Consider the following 20846-nt stretch of genomic DNA (forward strand, 5'->3'; position numbering starts at 1 on the left):
AGTTCCAAAACATCTGGAGAGCCATGGTTGTCTATGCCTGGCTTAGGGTGTCAATGGCCTGCTTTCATCTGGAGATCGAGTGGAACAGCCTTGGCCAACCTGGGGCCATACAACTCCCATCAACCCCAAGTTGGCCAAGACTGCAATGGAGGTTGTTTAGAAAGCGACCTTAAGTGGTAGAGGTTCCTTTGGGGACCAGTGTATTTCCATCCCCTGCTGGTTGCGTTTGTTGCAAAACTGGCTCCATTTCATCCCATTTGTGGGCAGAATTTTTAAAGGGACTAAATCATTTTAAAATCTGACATTTTAAAGAAAGATAGAAAAGTACTTCAGAGGTGGCATGTGGACTGGCTATTTCTACCTTCAATGTTTTACAGCTGCTTAGAGCGGCTCTGTGGTCATGTTGTTAATTTCCCCCCAAAAAATGTTCCAAGTAAGCAACTCTGATAAGAACAGATACTACACTTGATCTTAGCCAAACGGCTAAGAAGCGATGCAAGTAAGTAACTCTGATGCTGTTTTGCTGCTGCTAACTTGGGCTGCATAATATATTATTCTAGATTGAGATTGAATCCGGACAAGACAGAGGTACTGTTTGTGGGGGACAGGAGGCGGGCGGGTGTGGAGGACTCCCTGGTCCTGAATGGGGTAACTGTGCCCCTGAAGGACAAGGTGCGCAGCCTGGGAGTCATTTTGGACTCACAGCTGCCCATGGAGGCGCAGGTCAATTCTGTGTCCAGGGCAGCTGTTTATCAGCTCCATCTGGTACGCAGGCTGAGTCCCTACCTGCCTACGGACTGCCTCGCCAGAGTGGTGCATGCTCTAGTTATCTCTCGCTTGGACTACTGCAATGCGCTCTACGTGGGGCTACCTTTGAAGGTGACCCGGAAACTACAACTAATCCAGAATGCGGCAGCTAGACTGGTGACTGGGAGAGACTGCCGAGACCACATAACACCGGTCCTGAAAGACCTACATTGGCTCCCAGTACGTTTCCGAGCACAATCCAAAGTGTTGGTGTTGACCTTTAAAGCCCTAAACGGCCTCGGTCCAGTATACCTGAAGGAGCGTCTCCACCCCCATCGTTCTGCCCGGACACTGAGGTCCAGCGCCAAGGGTCTTCTGGCGGTTCCCTCCCTACGAGAAGCCAAGTTACAGCGAACCAGGCAGAGGGCCTTCTCTGTAGTAGCACCCACCCTGTGTAATGCCCTCCCACCAGAGGTCAAAGAGAACAACAATTACCAGACCTTTAGAAGGCATCTCAAGGCAGCCCTGTTTAGGGAAGCTTTTAATGTTTGATTTCTGTACTTTAATGTTTTGTTGGAAGCCGCCCAGAGTGGCTGGGGGAACCCGGCCAGATGGGCGGGATATAAATAAATAAATAATAATTATAATTATAGAATCAATGGTCTGACCAAACTGCGGGAGGCAGTGGAAGACAGGAGTGCCTGGCGTGCTCTGGTCCACGGGGTCACGAAGAGTCGGACGTGACTAAATGACTAAACAACAAGAATCAACGGAGACTGAGTACTTGGGGTTTCAACCCCCCCCCCACACACATAGTAGTCCACACACAATCTAGATCCATTGCCCCCTTTTTTGCTCTTGAAAAACGCTTCTTGAAAACCTGGTTTCCCTTTGAAAATAAAAGCTCATTTCAGAATGTTTCTTCATTACCTTGCAGTGCATCCATTTCAAAAGTGGTGGAAACAGATATAGGTGGTCATAGCAATGGAGGGTCCTAGCAATGCAGGTGGTCCTAGTCCCTGCCCAGTGACTTTGATCACAATCTCCACTTCCTTCTTCATTCACCTGGGGCATGTGCAGAAGAAGTGTGGATAGCCTAAACAAGAGGAGGGTTTTCGAACATGTATCAAGCTCCACACCCACCCTTGTAGGAAGCAGCAGCTAGAATAAATCTAGATTGAAAGCGTGCTGAGGATGAGCACGAACAATTCCTGCTTTAGAAAAAGTATATATTTTGTGCTATAATGGGTTGGTATGTACACAGCCTTGGAGAGAGAGGGGGGAAATAGAGATGAATTTTGCACATGTTGAGTGTTCTATTTTGTTGTAAGGTTTGCATTGTATATCACATAATGCTTTGGGGTCACTTTGGCCAAAACCCCTCTTTTAACCATAAATAAATGGAAATGCAATTATTTTTGCATCTTCCTCCTTAAAATTCTGCTCCTGACCCTAGTTACTAATCGACAGAGGCACACAAATTAAGAGCTTGTTCAACTTTGGCCCAACTAAGGAAGTATCATCTCCCACATGGTTTCGTTGAGTGGTGGGAGATCTCCGTTAGGCAAGGAATCTACCCTTGAGGAATCTCAACCTGCAAAGAAGCCATTCTCTTGACCTGGGTCACAAATGAGTACTGTACTTGGAGGCAATTCTCCAGGAGGCCAAAGCTAATGCAAATATTGGTTCTCAAAAACAAATTGAGGAGACCCGTGCTTGTTCTGTTCCTTGAGATACTTGAACCTGTGCCAGCCTGACAGCTGCTAAACTAACATTTGTACCATAGAAGGAGGAATTAAGACTATTGAGAGGATGCCGTAAGACTTCCAGGATTGCGGAACAGAGCTTTGGAATCCAGAAGGAGAACAACAAACACTCCTTTCACAGCTCCAAAGCACCGGAGGATTAGAGATGGGGTGAAGAATGTTGTCAGGGGAAGATCTGGCAGGGTGGGGACATAAAAAAGTCAGGTGCAGAACTAAAGGCGCTTGTGAAGACCTAAGGGCATGGAAGCCCACCTTGGTAGGATGTGCAGAGAGGGTTCGAGCCAAAAGAAACCTGCAGAACTCTGGTGAAGGAACTTTGTGAACTGAAGGTGGCCTAATGAGCTACTTTGGACAGTCGGGGTTCAAAGCACAGAAAGGAACAGGTGTGCAACATTCGGCTTCTACGATTGGTTGGCAAGATGAAGGCTCTGGATTGGCCATGCCTAATGCCAATAAGGACTAAGCTGTAGGCAGCCATTAGAGCCAGAGCAGACGGGCTTTTTCACCCTGAGGACCACATTTCTTTCTGGGCAATCTTCTGAGGGCCACAGGTCAATGGTAAGCAGGGCCAGAGGCAAAAGTGGGTAGAGTAATTGACACAATTTTTTTCCCTTTGTACGCTAGGCTAGTTTCTAACTCACACACCCTTCTCCGTCCCCCACCCAGGTGAACAAGAGACATTATCAGAGTTCAACAACACATTCCAGCAAGACAAAAACACTCAGGGTGTGTGAAGCAGGGTCAGTGAGGGGATCTGGGCCCAGTTCAGATGTCTAGGGCAGTACATTCATTCCCCCCTGGCCTGAGGTTCTATACTCAGAGGTAAAGTTGGGGCTGGAATTTAGGAGCCAAGGGCCTCTGCTAGGCTAAATCTTGATATGTCGGGCATCCCCAAACTGCGGCCCTCCAGATGTTTTGGCCTACAACTCCCATGATCCCTAGCTAACAGGACCAGTGGTCGGGGAAGATGGGAATTGTAGTCCAAAACATCTGGAGGGCCAAAGTTTGGGGGTGCCTGCCATATGTCATTCTCTGAGCATAACCAAAACAGCACAACAAAATCCAGTTAGACATGCCCATGACTCTCAACTTCAACACAGGGAGCAACGGAAGACAGTATCAGAGAGTTGAGGGACACATTTTACTTTGGCAAAATTGCTCAAGGATGGTCTTGAGGGGGAGGGTGTATGGCCTGGGGAGACAGTCCCAAGATTCAGGCAGGCAGGTTTGCAGGGTCGCATTTGAAGTTCCCCAGCCCCGATCTACCGGTAGCCCAGCATTTTCTACTCTGAATGTAAGGTAAAGGTAAAGGGGCCCCTGACCATCAGGTCCAGTCATGTCCGACTCTGGGGTTGCAGCGCTCATCTCGCTCTATAGGCCGAGGGAGCCGGCGTTTGTCCGCAGACAGCCTCCGGGTCATGTGGCCAGCATGACAAAGCTGCTTCTGGCGAACCAGAGCAGCGCACGGAAACGCCGTTTACCTTCCCGCCGGAGCGGCCCCCATTTATCTACTTGCACTTTGATGTGCTTTCGAACTGCTAGGTGGCCAGGAGCTGGGACCGAGCAACGGGAGCTCACCCCGTTGCAGGGATCCGAACCGCCGACCTTCTGATCAGCAAGCCCTAGACTCTGTGGTTTAACCCACAGCACCACCTGGGTCGATTGTAGTTATGGTTAATGCCAGGGATTAAAGTTGGGAGACACGCAAGGCATGTGCTCCACCCACTGAGCTATGACTAGTCCCCTCTTCAGCATCCCTGCCATTGATGAAGATAGTCAAGAGGTGTGCTCAGTTGATCCTGAAAACTACAGCGGAATAAGTGCTCCCTCTCTTTTCTGGGCTTCCCCCCTTCCCCATAATCTTTTCCCATGCTGCCGCCACCACAGAAGCTGATCAGTTGGGCTCTTCCTACCAAACATCACCCGCTCTTTCAGCTGTGCGGCCTTCATTGTGGGAAGGACCCGCACAACTGGCTCCTTTCATCCTATGTGGTTCTGGAATTTTAAACATCTGTGGGGTGACTTGAGACAATGTCATGGGGAAGTCAGAAGCAGCTCTGCTATGGTGATGTGTGAAGGAGACCTAAGCCATATGCATATCTCTTTCAATATACAGTCGCCGAAGAATGGATGCTTTTGAATTATGGTGCTGGAGGAGACTCTTGAGAGTCCCATGGACTGCAAGAAGATCAAACCTATCCATTCTGAAGGAAATCAGCCCTGAGTGCTCACTGGAAGGACAGATCCTGAAGCTGAGGCTCCAAGACTTTGGCCACCTCATGAGAAGAGAAGAATCCCTGGAAAAGACCCTGATGTTGGGAAAGATGGAGGAGAAGGGGACGACAGAGGACGAGATGGTTGGACAGTGTTCTTGAAGCCACGAACATGAGTTTGACCAAACTGCAGGAGGCAGTGGAAGACAGGAGTGCCTGGCGTGCTATGGTCCATGGGGTCATGAAGAGTCAGACACAACTAAATGACTAAGCAACAACAACAAGTTTAGTTTAGTTTATTGTTACGGTTCTCGACCAGCATACACATATATACATAAAACAATCCAAAATACAATCTAAAATATAAGCAATAAATATAAACCACTTTAACCATTATAAAAATGATTAGATAAAAGAAGGTATCACTACTTGGGAGGGTACAGCAAATGGTAGCAATGGATCATCTTTGGCTCTGTCCTGAAATTTTTGGGCACTACTAACTAGGTCGGCTCGGATTTTTATGGCTCTAGCACAGAACTTGGCTATCTTTGCTGTCACATTAGAGTTAGCATCTGAAAGAAGCCACTCTATATAGAAATTGTCCGAGCGTCCAGGAAGCTCAGACAGCGCCGTGTGGATAAGTTCGCCTCACACCTCCTCGTAGTAGCTGCATCGCAGGAGTATGTGGCCAATAGTTTCCACTTCCCCAGATCCACACGGGCAGCATCTCTTGCACATTGGGATCCGTTTGTACTTCCCTTGAAGAACTGCCGAGGGCATGATGCGATTTCGGGCTAAAGTGAAAGCTTTTCGATGAGAGGGTATTTCCAGATGGGATAGGTACATAGCTGGGCGAGATAAGTATCTTCTTTCCTCCTGAATAAGAAGGTGAGGTACTTTACTCAGGTCCTTCTGCCTTTCTAGAACTGTTATCATCTGTTTAACAGTACGGTACATAAAAATGTACATAAACAGTACATTAAAACGTTAGGCTGTCATTGCACAGCTCCCATTGGAGGATTTCTACTTGCTGCATCAATCCTGGATTTGCATGAAGAAATGGAGCTGGGAAGGTAAAAAGTGAACTTTATAGTTGCTTAAGAGTGGGAGGAGAGAATCTCTAGGGCGTTAATATGGGAGGAATGGGGGGGGCGGGGTTGGTGAGCAGAGGCACAGCCCCAAGTATTATACACACGCATATACATACACACAGAGCATATGTCTGCTTGTGTGTGCATATAAATATATATAAGATATAATATATACATATCACACACACACACACACACACACACTTGGATAGATATGTACTTAGGTGTGTTTAAGACTGTTCTGCTAAATGCCAGGCACGGCACCCCCATTCACCTCCATGCTGATCTGCTTGCTTGACCAAACTGGATGATTCTCCCCACCTCCCCCGCTTTCCTTCCAAGCAGAAGACAGCTACTTCGGCTGCTGTTGCTGCATATTTCAAACAAGTCCGTGCAAAGGATCGGAGACGCTTTCCTTTGCACATGGTGCCCCGGGCCACAGATTTTGCCTCCTTACTTTGACAGCATTTTTTTCTTTTTTTGCTTAATAAAGAATGTACAGCAGCAGGCCTTCACCCCAAGCTATTTATCTGGAGCACACAGGAAAAAGCCACAGCGAGCAAAAAAAAAAAAAGGGGAGAGACATCCAGGTGAGCGGCGGCTGTGCAGAGGTTGTAACATCCTTGCACAATGGGCCTGTGAAGGAAGCCCTATGGTGTTCTGGGCTTGGAAAGTGGTGGTTCCAGGGGCTGGGAGAACCTCAGCATCATTGACTGAGCAAAGCCAGAATGAGATCAAGCCCAGTATCCTGCTCCCTATAGCAGCTATGGTCATATGCCTCTAGGTTGCTCTCAAAGCAGGGCATAAAGGAATAGATGTCTTCTGTTGTTTTGTCCCTAACATCATGCCCCCAAACATGGATGTTCTATTTCACAGCTAATAGCTGATAGTTGACCTTTCCTTCCACCATTCATGCCTCTGTTGTTTTTGTTTAGTCGTTTAGTCATGTCCGACTCTTCGTGACCCCATGGACCTGAGCACGCCAGGCACTCCTGTCTTCCACTGCTTCCCGTAGTTTGGTCAGACTTAATTTGGTAGCTTTGAGAACACTGTCCAAGCATCTCGTCCTCTGTCGTCCCCTTCTCCTAGTGCCCTCAATCTTTCCCAACATCAGGGTCTTTTCCAGGGAGTCTTCTCTTCTCATGAGGTGGCCAAAGTATTGGAGCCTCAGCTTCAGGATCTGTCCTTCCAGTGAGCACTCATGGCTGATTTCCTTCAGAATGAGTTACAGGTAGGTAGCCGTGTTGGTCTGACGCAGTCAAAATAAAAATAAAAAATCCTTCCAGTAGCACCTTAGAGACCAACTCATACCTATGACAAACTTTGTTGGTCTCTAAGGTGCTACTGGAAGGATTTTTTATTTTTATTTTTCCTTCAGAATGGATAGGTTTGATCTTCTTGCAGTCCATGGGACTCTCAAGAGTCTCCTCCAGCACCATAATTCAAAAGCATCAATTCTTTGGTGATCAGCCTTCTTTATGGTCCAGCTCTCACTTCCATACATCACTACTGGGAAAATCATAGCTTTAACTATATGGACCTTTGTCGGCAAGGTGATTTCTCTGCTTTTTAAGATGCTGTCTAGGTTTGTCATTGTTTTTCTCCCAAGAAGCAGGTGTCTTTTAATTTTGTGACTGCAGTGATCATGGAACCCAAGAAAGTAAAATCTCTTACTGCCTCCATTTCTTCCCCTTCTATTTGCCATGACCAGTGGCCATGATCTTAGTTTTTATGATGTTGAGCTTCAGACCATATTTTGTGCTCTCATCTTTCACCCTCATTAAAAGGTTCTTTAATTCCTCCTCACTTTCTGCCATCAAGGTTGTGTCATCAGCATATCTGAGGTTGTTGATATTTCTTTTGGCAATCTTAATTCTGGCTTGGGATTCATCCAGTCCAGCCTTTCGCATGATGAATTCTGCATATAAGTTAAATAAGCAGGGAGACAATTTACAGCCTTGTCGTACTCCTTTCCCAATTTTGAACCAATCAGTTGTTCCATATCCAGTTCTAACTGTAGCTTCTTGTCCCACATAGAGATTTCTCAGGAGACAGATGAGGTGATCAGGCACTCCCATTTCTTTAAGAACTTGCCATAGTTTACTATGGTCGACACAGTCAAATGCTTTTGCGTAGTCAATGAAGCAGAAGTAGACGTTTTTCTGGAACTCTCTAGTTTTCTCCATAATCTAGTGCATGTTTGCAATTCGGTCTCTGGTTTCTCTGCCCCTTCGAAATCCAGCTTGCACTTCTGGGAGTTCTCGGTCCACATACTGCTTAAGCCTGCCTTGTAGAATTTTAAGCATAACCTTGCTAGCATGTGAAATGAGCGCAATTGTGAGGTAGTTGGAGCATTATTTGGCGCTGCCCTTCTTTGGGATTGGGATGTAGACTGATCTTCTCCAGTCCTCTGGCTACTGCTGAGTTTTCCAAACCTGTCTCTAACTCCCTTTTAAAAGCAACCAAGAATCCAGGTGTCTTTTTAATTGCTCATTCATGATTATTTGTGCTCATGATGCTATCAGGGCAATCATATGAACTTTCAATAATACTTGCAGATTTGTGGCAGTCACATGGCTTCATTTCCAATCAGTGCACATCTCATAATTTCCTGTTGAAATCTCATAACTTTTTAGGCCACAGATTTTCTGGTTGATTTTCTGGTTTGATTTTTTCTGATTATTTTTGTCCTACTTCTGTTTCTGAATCTGTTTCATCAGATGATCCTCCTGAGTTCTAGCATTTTGAGACGTGGAGAAACACTCTTCTTATCCATTTCCCCCCACAGCACGCATCGTTTCATGAACCTCAGTAATGTTTGGTGTCTTTTCAGTAGTTTTCCCACTTGTTATAGCTCTATTTGGATGCCCTTTCTTCCAGTTTCCCCACCCATTTTGAGATACCGAAGGGTTGGAGAACTGTGGCAATCCAGATGGTGTCTCAGACTACATATCCCAGCAGCCACCAGCAGCCATCATACTCAATGGTCAGGGATGATGGAAGTTGTAGTCCAGTAACATATGGATTCCCCATCAGATTCCCCATCTGTATTCCCCTTGATTATTGTAACTCGCTCTACGCGGGGCTGCCCTCGAAACTGACCCAGAAACTCCAGCGGGTGCAGAATGCCGCAGCGAGGCTCCTTACGGGGTCCCGGCCGCGGGATCACATTCATCCAGTGCTTTACCAACTGCACTGGCTCCCGGTGGAGTACAGGGTCAGGTTTAAGGTGCTGGTTTTGACCTTTAAAGCCTTATGCGGCTTAGGACCCTCGTACCTACGGGACCGCCTCTCCCGGTATGACCCACAGAGGACATTAAGGTCCACAAATAATAACATATTGGAGATCCTGAGTCACAAGGTGGTTAGGCTGGCCTCGACCAGGGCCAGGGCCTTCTCAGTACTGGCCCCAACCTGGTGGAACGCTCTCTCTCAGGAGACTAGGGCCCAGCGGGATTTGTCATCTTTTCGTGGTGCCTGCAAGACAGAGCTGTTCCGTTTGGCCTTCGGACTGACGCAGTCTGACCCCACGGTTACCCTCCCCTAAGGTTTTATTTCATAATGGTTTTATCTTATTCGTAGATTTTTAATTTTAAAATTGAATTTTAGCATTGTATTAATCTGCGTTTTAACTGAATTGTTTCTTTTATACTTGTGTTGATATTATTTGTTGTTAGCCGCCCTGAGCCCGGTCTTGACTGGGAAGGGCGGGGTATAAATAAAATTTATTATTATTATTATTATTATTATTATTATTATTATTATTATTATCCTTGACAGGTCAACCACACTTTCCCATTTAGCATGTGCATGTTTGTCCCTTAGGATATTCATTGTAAACCACAACAGAAGAAGTAGCTTGAGCCCTGTACCTGTTTTTTCCATAATATGAGGACTTGAGGATATTGAAAACAAAACAAAACTGATGTGGAAATGTGGGGAACTGAACTTAAGAGTGGAAAAAGGAGGAGCTGAGCGAAAGTGACAGATCTGCTGATCCTTATCTGGAATGCACACAACATTCTCCTGGGTCTGCAGGAAAAACGGGAGCTGTGGGCAAGCTGTTTCTCAGGAACGTTTGCTCACTACTATTGATCTTCAATAGTAGATCAATATGGCGATCAACCATAAAGAAGGCTGATCGTCGAAGAATTGACGCTTTTGAATTATGGTGCTGGAGGAGACTCTTGAGAGTCCCATAGACTGCAAGAAGATCAAACCTATCCATTCTGAAGGAAATCAGCCCTGAGTGCTCACTGGAAGGACAGATCCTGAAGCTGAGGCTCCAATACTTTGGCCACCTCATGAGAAGAGAAGACTCCCTGGAAAAGACCCTGATGTTGGGAAAGATTGAGGGCACAAGGAGAAGGGGATGACAGAGGATGAGATGGTTGGACAGTGTTCTCAAAGCTACGAATATGAGTCTGACCAAACTGTGGGAGGCAGTGGAAGACAGGAGTGCCTGGTGTGCTATGGTCCATGGGGTCACGAAGAGTCGGACACGACTAAACAACTAAACAATAACAACATTGATCTTCTGGCTATGATTATATGAAAGCTGGATGAGTGCTTCCAACCCCAGTAAGGAGGATCAGGGGTTTGGATGGCCCTGCTAGTTCTCATGGAGGAGAACAACAGCTGAGGGTCGAGTACATCATTTTAGACGGCCAGCAGACGGGACGGACAGACTCTATGTAAAATAAAATTTGAGAGAGAAAGCAGTGCCCAATATGGTGATAACAAAATAAACTAAGCAAGGATGGGGCTTCAGCCCAAGATAGAAAAAGAGATGGTAAGGGAACAACAACTGTCGCTACTTTAAATGAACTCAGATGTCCAGGGGCTGATGAGTTGCACCCAAAGGTACTAAAGGAGCTTGCAGGTCCTGTGTCTATAATATTTGAGATTTCTTGGAGAACAGGTGACATCCTTGTAGACTGGGCAAATGTGGACCCTGGCTTCAGAAAGGAGAAAAAGAAGACTCAGATAACCACTGACCAGATAGCTTGACATTAATACGAGGAAAGGTTGTAGAACAGATAATTAAACTGTCAGTCTGTGAGCACTTAGAAAAGGATGCTGAGATTACTAAGATCTAGCATGGGTCAAAAATAAGTCATTTCTCTTTTTTGCTTTGGTGGATCAAGGGAATGCTGTGGATATAGTATATCTTGATTTCAGGAAGGCTTTTGATGAAGTACCCAAATGTATTTTTTTGCATAGAATGGGATAATGTTGGCTGGATGAGATAACTGTTAGCTGGTTGACTGACCAAACCCAAATAGTTCCTCATCATCCTGGAAAAACGGGATAAGTGCGGTGCTACAGGGTTCTGTCCTGGGCCTATTGCTGTTCAACACCTTTCTAAATGTGACAGAGGAATTCAGAGAATGCTCATCAAATTTGCAGATGACACCAAACTAGGAAGAGTAGCCAATGCTGGAGAAGACTGAATCAGGATTCAAAATGACCTTAACAGATTGGAGAACTGAGCCCAAACTAACAACTTCAGATATCTAAAGGACTGTCACATGGAACATGGACCAAACTTGTTTTCTCCTGCTCCAGAGGGTAGAATGTGAACCAATGGCTTCAAGTTACAAGAACGGAGATGTCAACTAAACATCACAAAGAACTTTCTGATGGTAAGAGCTGTTTGACAGTGGAATGGACTCCCATGGAAGGTGATGGACGCTCCTTCCTTGGAGGTTTTTAAGCAGAGGTTGGATTGCCACCTGTCATGGAAGCTTTAGTTGAGATTCCTGCATTGCAGGGGGTTTGACTAGATGACCCTCAGGGTCTCTTCCAACTGTACACTTCTATGATTCCAAGAGAGAGATCTACCCCATCAGTGAGATGGATTCTAACCTAAAGGTAAAAGGTAAAGGTAAAGGTAAAGGACTCCTGGATGGTTAAGTCCAGTCAAAGCCAACTTTGGAGCTCATCTCGCTTTGTCCCTTTGAGGCCAAGGGAGCCTGCGTTTGTCCACAGACAGCTTTCCAGGTCATGTGGCCAGCATGACTAAACCGCTTCTGGCACAACGGAACACTGTGATGGAAACCAGAGCGCACGGAAATGCCGTTTACCTTCCCGCCACAGCGGTACCTATTTGTCTACTTGCACTCTTGTGCTTTTGAACTGCTAGGTTGGCAGGAGCTGGGACAGAGCAATGGGAGCTCACCCCATTGTGCAGATTCGAACCGCCAACCTTCTGATCAGCAAGCCCAAGAGGCTCAGTGGTTTAGACCACAGCGCCACCCACATCCTTTATCTAACCTAACACTGGTCACATCTACACCAAGATTCCTGGGAACTGTAGTTTGTTAAGTGTGCTGGGGATTGTAGGTCTGCGAAGGATAAACTACAGTGCACAGGATTCTTGGGGAAGGGATGTGTTTCAAATGTGCCTTAAATATATGGTGTGCATCTGACTGCTGAGCAGTAGGATTTACTTAGTAAATTGTAAGTTATAGGTGGGACAGTGTCCTATGGCCACTCAGCCCTTTCACTCTTCACTGCTCTGTCTTGACAATCCCCTACCCACTTAGGATTTTAATGTTTTGTTTTGTTTTTTTAATTCTTTTCGGTTTTTTACTTCTGTTCTCCCGAGTCTGCCGATTCCTTTCCCTTGTGCTTGGGATGCTGCTCTTTTGGCTCCATAATTATTGGCACTTACAGTCTGAAGTTTGGTAATCAAGGGAAAGTTCCTATTCTTCTTTAGTTGTGCTTAAAAGACATGTTAATTGAAGTGCTGGCAGATATATTTCGATGTAATCAACTGAACAACTGATTATTCTGCTAATGGGCATATTAATCAACCATTCAGCCCAGATGTCGATTGAAATTTTTAAGCAACTTGTGCAAATAATACATTTGCTTACATTGCTGGAGCCCCAGCGACACGGATTTTCGAGGATTCCCTGCATCATCTGTTGGACTGCATTATTGCAGATGGGCAGATCTGGGTTTTCAGTTTCTAAACTTCAGTTCTTCATATTTCTTCATCAGCTTGCATTTTTTAAAAGTCCTCATGAAAATCCATCAGTATTTTAGTGTGGATTTCTCCTCATATGTACAATTTTGGAAGCAGTTCTGCCTAATATTCACATTTATGCAAAGCAACTTCCCTAAAATAATGTTTCCTTTCAGTTACTCATTTTAATGGACACTTCTGTATGCATTTTTTTTACACATTACTTGCCTGGAGAACTGCATTGCAAAATTCAGCAAAGTGTGGATTTTGAAGGATGGTTGCTTTGGAAAGTAGAATCATAGAATCATAGAGTTGGAAGAGGCCACAAGGGCCATCCAGTCCAACCCCCTGCCAAGCAGGAAACACCATCAAAGCATTCTTGACATATGCCTGTCAAGCCTATGAATTAAGTATGAATTAATCAGGTTCACATTTAAATTATTGTTTATTTATTTATTTAGTTATACCCCGCCCATCTGGCCAGGTTCCCCCAGCCACTCTGGGTGGCTTCCAACAAAATACCAAAGCACAGAGATCCATCAAACATTAAAAGCTTCCCTAAACAGGGCTGCCTTGAGATGCCTTCTAAAGGTCTGGTAATTGTTGTTCTCTTTGACCTCTGGTGGGAGGGCGTTCCACAGGGTGGGTGCCACTACCGAGAACGCCCTCTGCCTGGTTCCCTGTAACTTGGCTTCTCGTAACGAGGGAACCACCAGAAGGCCCTCAGTACTGGACCTCAGTGTCCGGGCAGAACGATGGGGGCGGAGACGCTCCTTCAGGTACACAGGACCGAGGCCGTTTACGGCTTTAAAGGTCAGCACCAACACTTTGAATTGTGCTCGGAAACGTAAACTGAATCATATTTCTCCTCACCCAGTTGCAGATTACTCCTGGCCTCAACAAAACCCTTACTACTTTCTCCTGACCCAGTCTCCCTCTCTCCTCTTCCTGGCTCTAATCTCCAGAATCCATGCTCAAGCACCACGCAGCATCATGAACTGAGCTCCCAATGTATGCAATCAACAACTGTCCCCCCACCCTTGCAAAACATCCTGGGGGGGGGACACAAAGCGTTAAGATAAGAGGAATGATCCAGTAAGCATGCCCTGTCATAAATAGCTGCCCAGATGAGCACTGGATAAGCCTCCCCACCATAGCTTCCAGCCATATAAGCCTTTTCCAGACTGTTTCTTTTTATAAAAGGGCCACAGTCAGGGCTCAGCGTTAAGAGTGAGACAACTCAATCCCATCCCATCATTATAATGTCCTCTTGCCAGCCTTTCAATGCAGGTAGAGGACTGCTCCTCTAATGAAGGACACATGGCCACCCTACTGGTATTGCTGCTAACTAAAATAACACGAGGGACGCGGGTGGCACTGTGGTCTAAACCACTGAGCCCAGGGCTTGCCGATCGGAAGGTCAGCGGTTCAAATCCCCGCGACGGGGTGAGCTCCCGTTGCTCGGTCCCAGCTCCTGCCAACCTAGCAGTTCGAAAGCACGTCAAAGTGCAAGTAGATAAATAGGTACCGCTCCAAGCGGGAAGGTAAACGGTGTTTCCGTGCGCTGCTCTGGTTCGCCACAAGCGGCTTAGTCATGCTGGCCACATGACCCGGAAAAACTGTCTGAGGACAAACACCGGCTCCTTCTGCCAGTGAAGCACCGCAACCCCAGATTCGTCCGTGACTGGACTTAACTGTCAGGGGTCCTTTACCTTTTTAAAATCATGCATGCTGGAAGATTCAAGAGAAGCAAGAGAAAGCATCTATTCACACAGCGCATAGTTAAACTCTGGAGTTCACTAAAAACAAACCACTAAACACACACAAACACACACACACACACACATTCATAGCATGTCTAAAGCACTGCATCCCCGCAAAATCCTGGAAACTGTCATTTGTTAAAGGTGCTGGGAGTTGCAGCTCTGTGAAGGGTAAACTAGAGTTTGCAGGCTTCTTTTGGGGAAGCCACATCATTTAAATGTATGGTGCAAATGTGAGATTCAGGGTAAAGAGGCACATCTTCAGCGTATATGACAAAAGCTATACAATGAAGGTGCCAGTCACACCCAGGTGGAGATGATCATGGACTTCATATGGTGAGCCAGAACATCAGGGCCGTCTTAAGCATATCTGGCGCCCTGGCGCCGTGGTGCGAAGATCCCTCCGGCATCCCCCCATCCCGTCCCGTTTCCCAGCGCGGCTGTCTGGCCGCCCTGGCGCCCTGCGCCACCCAGCCTTGCCGTAGGACCGGCTCTGCAGAACATCTTAACTTCAGTCTGCCATTGTGCCACATCCTTCTGAATATGGGACAATCCTCCAACAGGAATAGAGTTAAAGAACTCAAGTCAGAAAAAGCTCTTCTGAGATTTTTACAACAATTATTCCAGGTTTTAATTCTTCCCAAACTCAAGAAACACACTGGACTTATCTCCACCACCCTGAGGGCTAGAAGCTTAGTTACCAGCTTTTAGCAGGAAAGCTGCGGATGCCAAATCACACAACTCCATGTGTGATGGGCCCACAGACATGTGAAATACAGCCAGAACTGTAAGGCTGATCACCTGAGCTAAACTATGTGTCCTTTATTGTTATCTAGCCGATATGGATTTTTGAAAAGGATAGAAACAGCCTGTAGCAAAATCTTGCCATTCATGAGAGTTTTCTGTCTTCTGTCAATGCAGTTATTTCTCCCTTTGGGTCCTTTTGCAAAGATCAAATGATGAAAGTCAATGAAGTTTGGGGCATTTTGAGATAAGCACCCAAAATTATTCAGATGCTTCACTGAGAGACCAGGTCCCCAGGTGCTTTAAACTTTGGATTGGAAATTTCCAAAGAGCAACCTCTTGCGAAATTCCCTCTCTGCGGTGGCCTTGACACTCTGCCTGCAGGTCATCTCCAGCGGCTCCCCAAACTATGTCCATGATGGATACCTTGCAGGTTTTATTGTTTGGAATTAAAAGTCACGAGTTTCAAATCTGCCTGGAAATTGGATTTTCTCCCAAGGAAACCGTTTCCCTGAATTCCACACAGGAAGCTATTCACTGGTTGTGAATCGGGATGGACAAATCTGTCAATTTCTGTTTCTCTCAGTTTCTCATTCCATGACATTTCTGCAACCGTCTGCAAATTTCCTAAACTTTGGGCTTATCCACACCTCCATTTATCCTGCTGCTTTTCCCCAGGGGAAACAACTCTTTAGCGCTCAACCGGAGAAAATGGCAATCTGGGTTTTCCCCAAATTGCCATTTGTTCCGATCTAATGCTAATGGACCCAGGTGGCGCTGGGGGCTAAACCACAGAGCCTAGGGCTTGCTGATCAGAAGGTCAGCGGTTCGAATCCCTGTGACGGTGGAAAGCAACAACAACGGATTGATTTCCATTCCAGACATGGGATCAACAGCCAAACATTGGCAATTTGTGCTCCTGTTTTTCTGTTTCCTCTGGAATCCTCCCTACTCATCTATATATAAAAATGTAAACTGGGTATGTTCCTTTGTCTCCAATGTTCAATAAAACTGCTTGACCGATAGCGTTGAAATTTGGACACAAAGTCAAATGTGATTACCCGAGTGACCCCATACCGTTTCCAAAGACAGATGTGTCACCTACGCCAGGTAAAAAACCCAAAACCCCGTGTTTCAGAACTCACAAATCATATGAAAGTGCATGCTGGGAGCACAGGAGAGGTTGCAAAACAGCGCCCTCTAGCGACGGCTACACTGGTACTGCACCTAGGAAAGCTTCCCTCTCCACAGGATCTCGGCTCAGCTTTGCAGACTAGGCCGCTTTCCAGACTAGGCCGAGTGGAGGTGGGGGCTTGCCTGGGTGGGGGTGGGGGTGGGGGGAGGAGGGGGCGGGATAGGTCATGGGTCGGAACAGGGTGGGGGGTGTCACAGGGACGCGCCTGTGTAAACATAACACATGTAAAACAGGGGGACTCTGAAGGTGAGGGGAGTCTGAAGGGGGAGTCTGAGACTCCATTTAACAGACTGAGCCACAGCAACGTGTGGCAGGGCCAGCTAGTAATTGATAAAATAAAAAGTCACAATAGTGGCTCATAGCTGCCAAGTCTCCCGTATTCCCCGGGAAACCCCCGTTTTTCCAGCTGTCCCCAGCCAAAAAAACATTTTTTTTGTTTTTCCCCGGTTTATTCCGGCGCAGCGGCCATTTTGGAACTGGGCGGAGCATGCTCAGAATCGACTTTTGATGCTGCTTTGCCCAGTTCCAAAATGGCTGCAGCGCGACTTCTGGTGTGGCGGCCATTTTGGAACAAGGCAGAGCAGCATCAAAAGTAGCTTCTGAGCATGCTCCGCCCAGTTCCAAAATGGCGGCAGCACTACTTCCGGTCTACTACTTCCGGTCCAGTCCCTTATTTCTCAGGCAGCTATGTAGTGGCTACAGTGTAAAATATGGTGGGCCTTGATTGGCCCAGCCATACCCCCAAGCTGCAACTGCAAAACAGCCCCCCCCATACAAAATCACCATGGCTCAGAGCACAAAGCAATGGTGGAGAAGATGTGACCCACCAGATGTTGCTGGAGCTCAGCTCCCAACATCCCTGACCATTAGCTATGCTGCCTTGGGACTGGTGAGTGTGAGCATTCCACGTTGCTGCCAGAGGGCCACAGATCCCCCATCCCTGCCACAGAGGAGAGCTTCAATTGTGGGTGGAGGATCTTGTGCAGGATTAAATGCAACAGCCCAGTTTCTTTGCCCACCGGAATTCCCCCCTGCAGCTTCTAAGAGGCCCTTTCGTAGACCAGGACGGAGCCCCCCCCCCCCGAGCTTTGTAGTTAAGGATTTTTGCACCTGGGGTGGTTGCATTTGAATCTTCGTTTGTGTTGTTGCCAGATAGGTGCAGACAGACTGGAGTTCAAGGTGCTGAAAGCAAGGCCAGAGGGGCTGAGGAATTTCAAAGAGCAAAGTATGTGTAGCTCGGCCAAACCATCACATGATAATAGATCACAAACACGGGTGCAAGTTATACTCACTCACACGGGTCGGGAGAGAGTATAAATGGGATTTAGTTCCCTGTAATATAGGATTGGGGGGTGGCTTGTCTCTTGTTTACACGGTCTCTGCACTGCAAGAAAATGCAGCAATGATCTCCTTGCAGAAATCTGTAGTCAGTCCAAAAACAGATTCAAAAACAGATTGAGGATTCCTTGAAAATACATGCAGAGAAGCTGCGAGGGCTGCGATTGCCTCCACAAATGGAGGCAACGAAAGCTTCTGAATCCCAGTTGCTGGAGAAACCTCAGTTCCTGTCTGCAGGCTTCCCATAACTGGCATCTGCTTGGCCACTGTGGGAACAGGATGCTAGGCTAGGTGGGACATTGGCCTGATCCAGAAGCCTCTTCTTATGTTTCCTTATGCTTACTTATGGCTGGGATAGTCTCTGGAACCAGAGAGTGAAGTACTTGGAAAATGAGGCTTCTGTGACCTGTGTTCCTTATTGCTCCCCGTCCTCCCCCCCCCCCCCCCCGCAAAAATATATATACCAGAAGCTGCAGATACAGGAGCGGTGCTAGGGCTTTTTGCGCCCTAGACAAAAACTCTTTCTGGCGCCCCCCGGGCACATGCGTCATGACGCATGTGTCATGACGCACGCACGCACGCACATGCCCCAGGGCCAAGGGGGGAGCTTGGCGCCCTCCCGCCTGTGGAGGGGACGCTTTGAGCTTCTCAGCGGCGGCGGCGAGCGAGCGGCAGCGGCGGCATAGCTGCCAAGTTTTCCCTTTTCTCGCGAGGAAGCCTATTCAGCATAAGGGAAAATCCCTTTAAAAAAGGGATAACTTGGCAGCTATGGGCGGCGGGCGGGTGGGCGGCGGCAGTGGGCGAGCAGCGGCAGCAGCACCCATAGCTGAAGGCTTCAGCTGCGGGCGCTGCCGCTGCTTGCTCGCTGCAGCCGCGGGGGAGCTCACAGCATCCCCTCCGTGGGCGGGAGGGCGCTGAGCTCTCCTTTTGGCTCGCGCTCCTCCCGCCTGTGGAGGGGACACTGGGGGCTCCTCGGCAAGTGAGCGGGCGGGCGGCGGCGGCGGCGCGGGGGTATTGCGGGGCAGGCTTGGCAGCGCCCCCTCCATTTGGGCGCCCTAGGCAATGGCCTAGTCCACCTAAATGGACGCACCAGCCCTGTGCAGATATTACACAAGTTAAGGAAATGTATGTAAATTGTTTAAGGTGCATGATATACACAGGTAGTAGACTTCAGGGACAGCCCAATCACAATATGGTGCCGCCTTCCCACCAGGAAAGGAGGAGTGTGTGAAGATCTAAATCAGGAACAATGGCAGGGGGAAATAAAAGATCTGATGCTCCTATGGATCCTGCCCCATGAGGCAGTCACCACATCTTCCCTCATGGGTGGCCTGGCCCTGTTAGAACCCCACTTTTGGAGGGCACAGTATTTTAATTAATAATACTGGGCATTTATCTAATACTTCACAAATATTCTTTTGGTAATCCTTACAAACAGAATTGGACAGCGTTCTCGAAGCTACGAACATGAGTTTGACCAAACTGCGGGAGGCAGTGGAAGACAGGAGTGCCTGGCGTGCTATGGTCCATGGGATCACGAAGAATTGGGCACGACTAAACAACAACAACAACAGCAAACAGAATCACCCTGGCAGGTCGGCCAGTAGCATACTGCAACTGGCAGGTTGAGGTTGAGGCTCAGCTATCAACAGGGCCGGCTCTAAGGGAAGGCTGGGTGGCGCAGGGTCGCCAGGGGGGGGCACGGCGCGGCAGAGCCGTGTGGCAGCCACGCTGTGCCCGCCCACCAGCCGCGTCGAGAAACGGGGCGGAGGGGGCGCCAGAGCGATCTCCGCACCACGGCGCCCGGGCGCCCGACATGCTTAAGACGGCCCTGGCTATCAAGGTTGTTCTCTAAGACCATCGCCTGAGTCCCTGAGATTATAATTCAGAATCTCTTAGTTTACTGTCTTTGCCGCAGCTCTAAGGAATCACACAGTTTATAGATTAGGTGTATAGCCTCTAAAAACCTCCCCTGTTCCAATCCTGTAGCCTATCTTCACCTGTGCTGATCTCTTTTTGTCCAGATAGCAGCACAGACAGCAGTATAGAGTTCTTAGAAAGTGACGTGGAAGAGGGTCCATATCACCCTTTTCTTCAACAGAGAGTCTTTGAGTTGAAGGGAAGATAGAAACCAAAGCCCAGCTACTGGATATAGAAGCAGTTTGGGGAAAGGTGGATGATCCAGCAGGAAACAGAAGGTGGAAAGTTAGTCACTGAGGTCATGCAAGGTCACTCAAGGACCCTTGACCCCCACCAATCAAACTGGATTTTTGCCCACAGCAGATTGCAATATCTTTCATGGGAGGCTTCTTTCTGGGAACATTTCATGGTTTTGGAGTGTCCTGAACACACGCAAAAATTTATGCACCTGAATTATTGTACTTGAGTGGACATTAGACATCAATGAGAGTTGTTTTCGCAACATTACAATGCACTCAACTACACATAGCACTCATGGAAATTGCCCTTACACCAATAATAATAATAATAATAATAATAATAATAATAATAATAATAATAATAATAATAATAATTTATTATTTATACCCTGCCCATCTGGCTGGGCTTCCCCTGCCACTCTGGGCGGCTTCCAACAAACATTAAAATACATCAAATATCACAGATTAAAATCTTCCCTAAACAGGGCTGCCTTTAGGTATTTTCTAAATGTCAGGTAGTTGTTTATCTCTCTGACCTCTGATTGGAGGGTGTTCCACAGGGCGGGTGCCACCACCGAGAAGGCCCTCTGCCTGGTTCCCTGTAGCCAATGTAGGTTCTAGCTTCACAATGTTCTAGCTTCACAATTACAATCATTAGTATAGTTCACTAATCCTCATATCCACACTCGTGGGGATTGTTCAAGCTGTAGAGGATGTTCAGCAAACTTGAATTTTCCCTGATGCATGAAATTGCCTAGAGCAAACTTGTCTGGTTTAGTCAATTTCACCATTCCATTAACTTGCATGAGGCTATGCTTTGCATGTAACTGCACTTAGGAGAAGAGAAAGACAGAAGA

At 47.2% G+C, this 20846-nt stretch overlaps 1 protein-coding gene and 1 pseudogene across 1 annotated transcript in view; both read right to left on the minus strand.

The window, feature by feature from the left end:
* WNT3A (Wnt family member 3A) overlaps positions 1-20846 on the minus strand; it is a 103368-nt gene that overhangs the window by 66280 nt on the left and 16242 nt on the right. The gene's annotated exons all lie outside the window — the stretch shown is intronic.
* On the minus strand, positions 393-495 carry LOC118092416 (U2 spliceosomal RNA; annotated as a pseudogene).

Source organism: Zootoca vivipara, chromosome 11, assembly GCF_965207765.1.
Source record: "Zootoca vivipara chromosome 11, rZooViv2.hap1.1, whole genome shotgun sequence".
Taxonomy (NCBI): domain Eukaryota; kingdom Metazoa; phylum Chordata; class Lepidosauria; order Squamata; family Lacertidae; genus Zootoca; species Zootoca vivipara.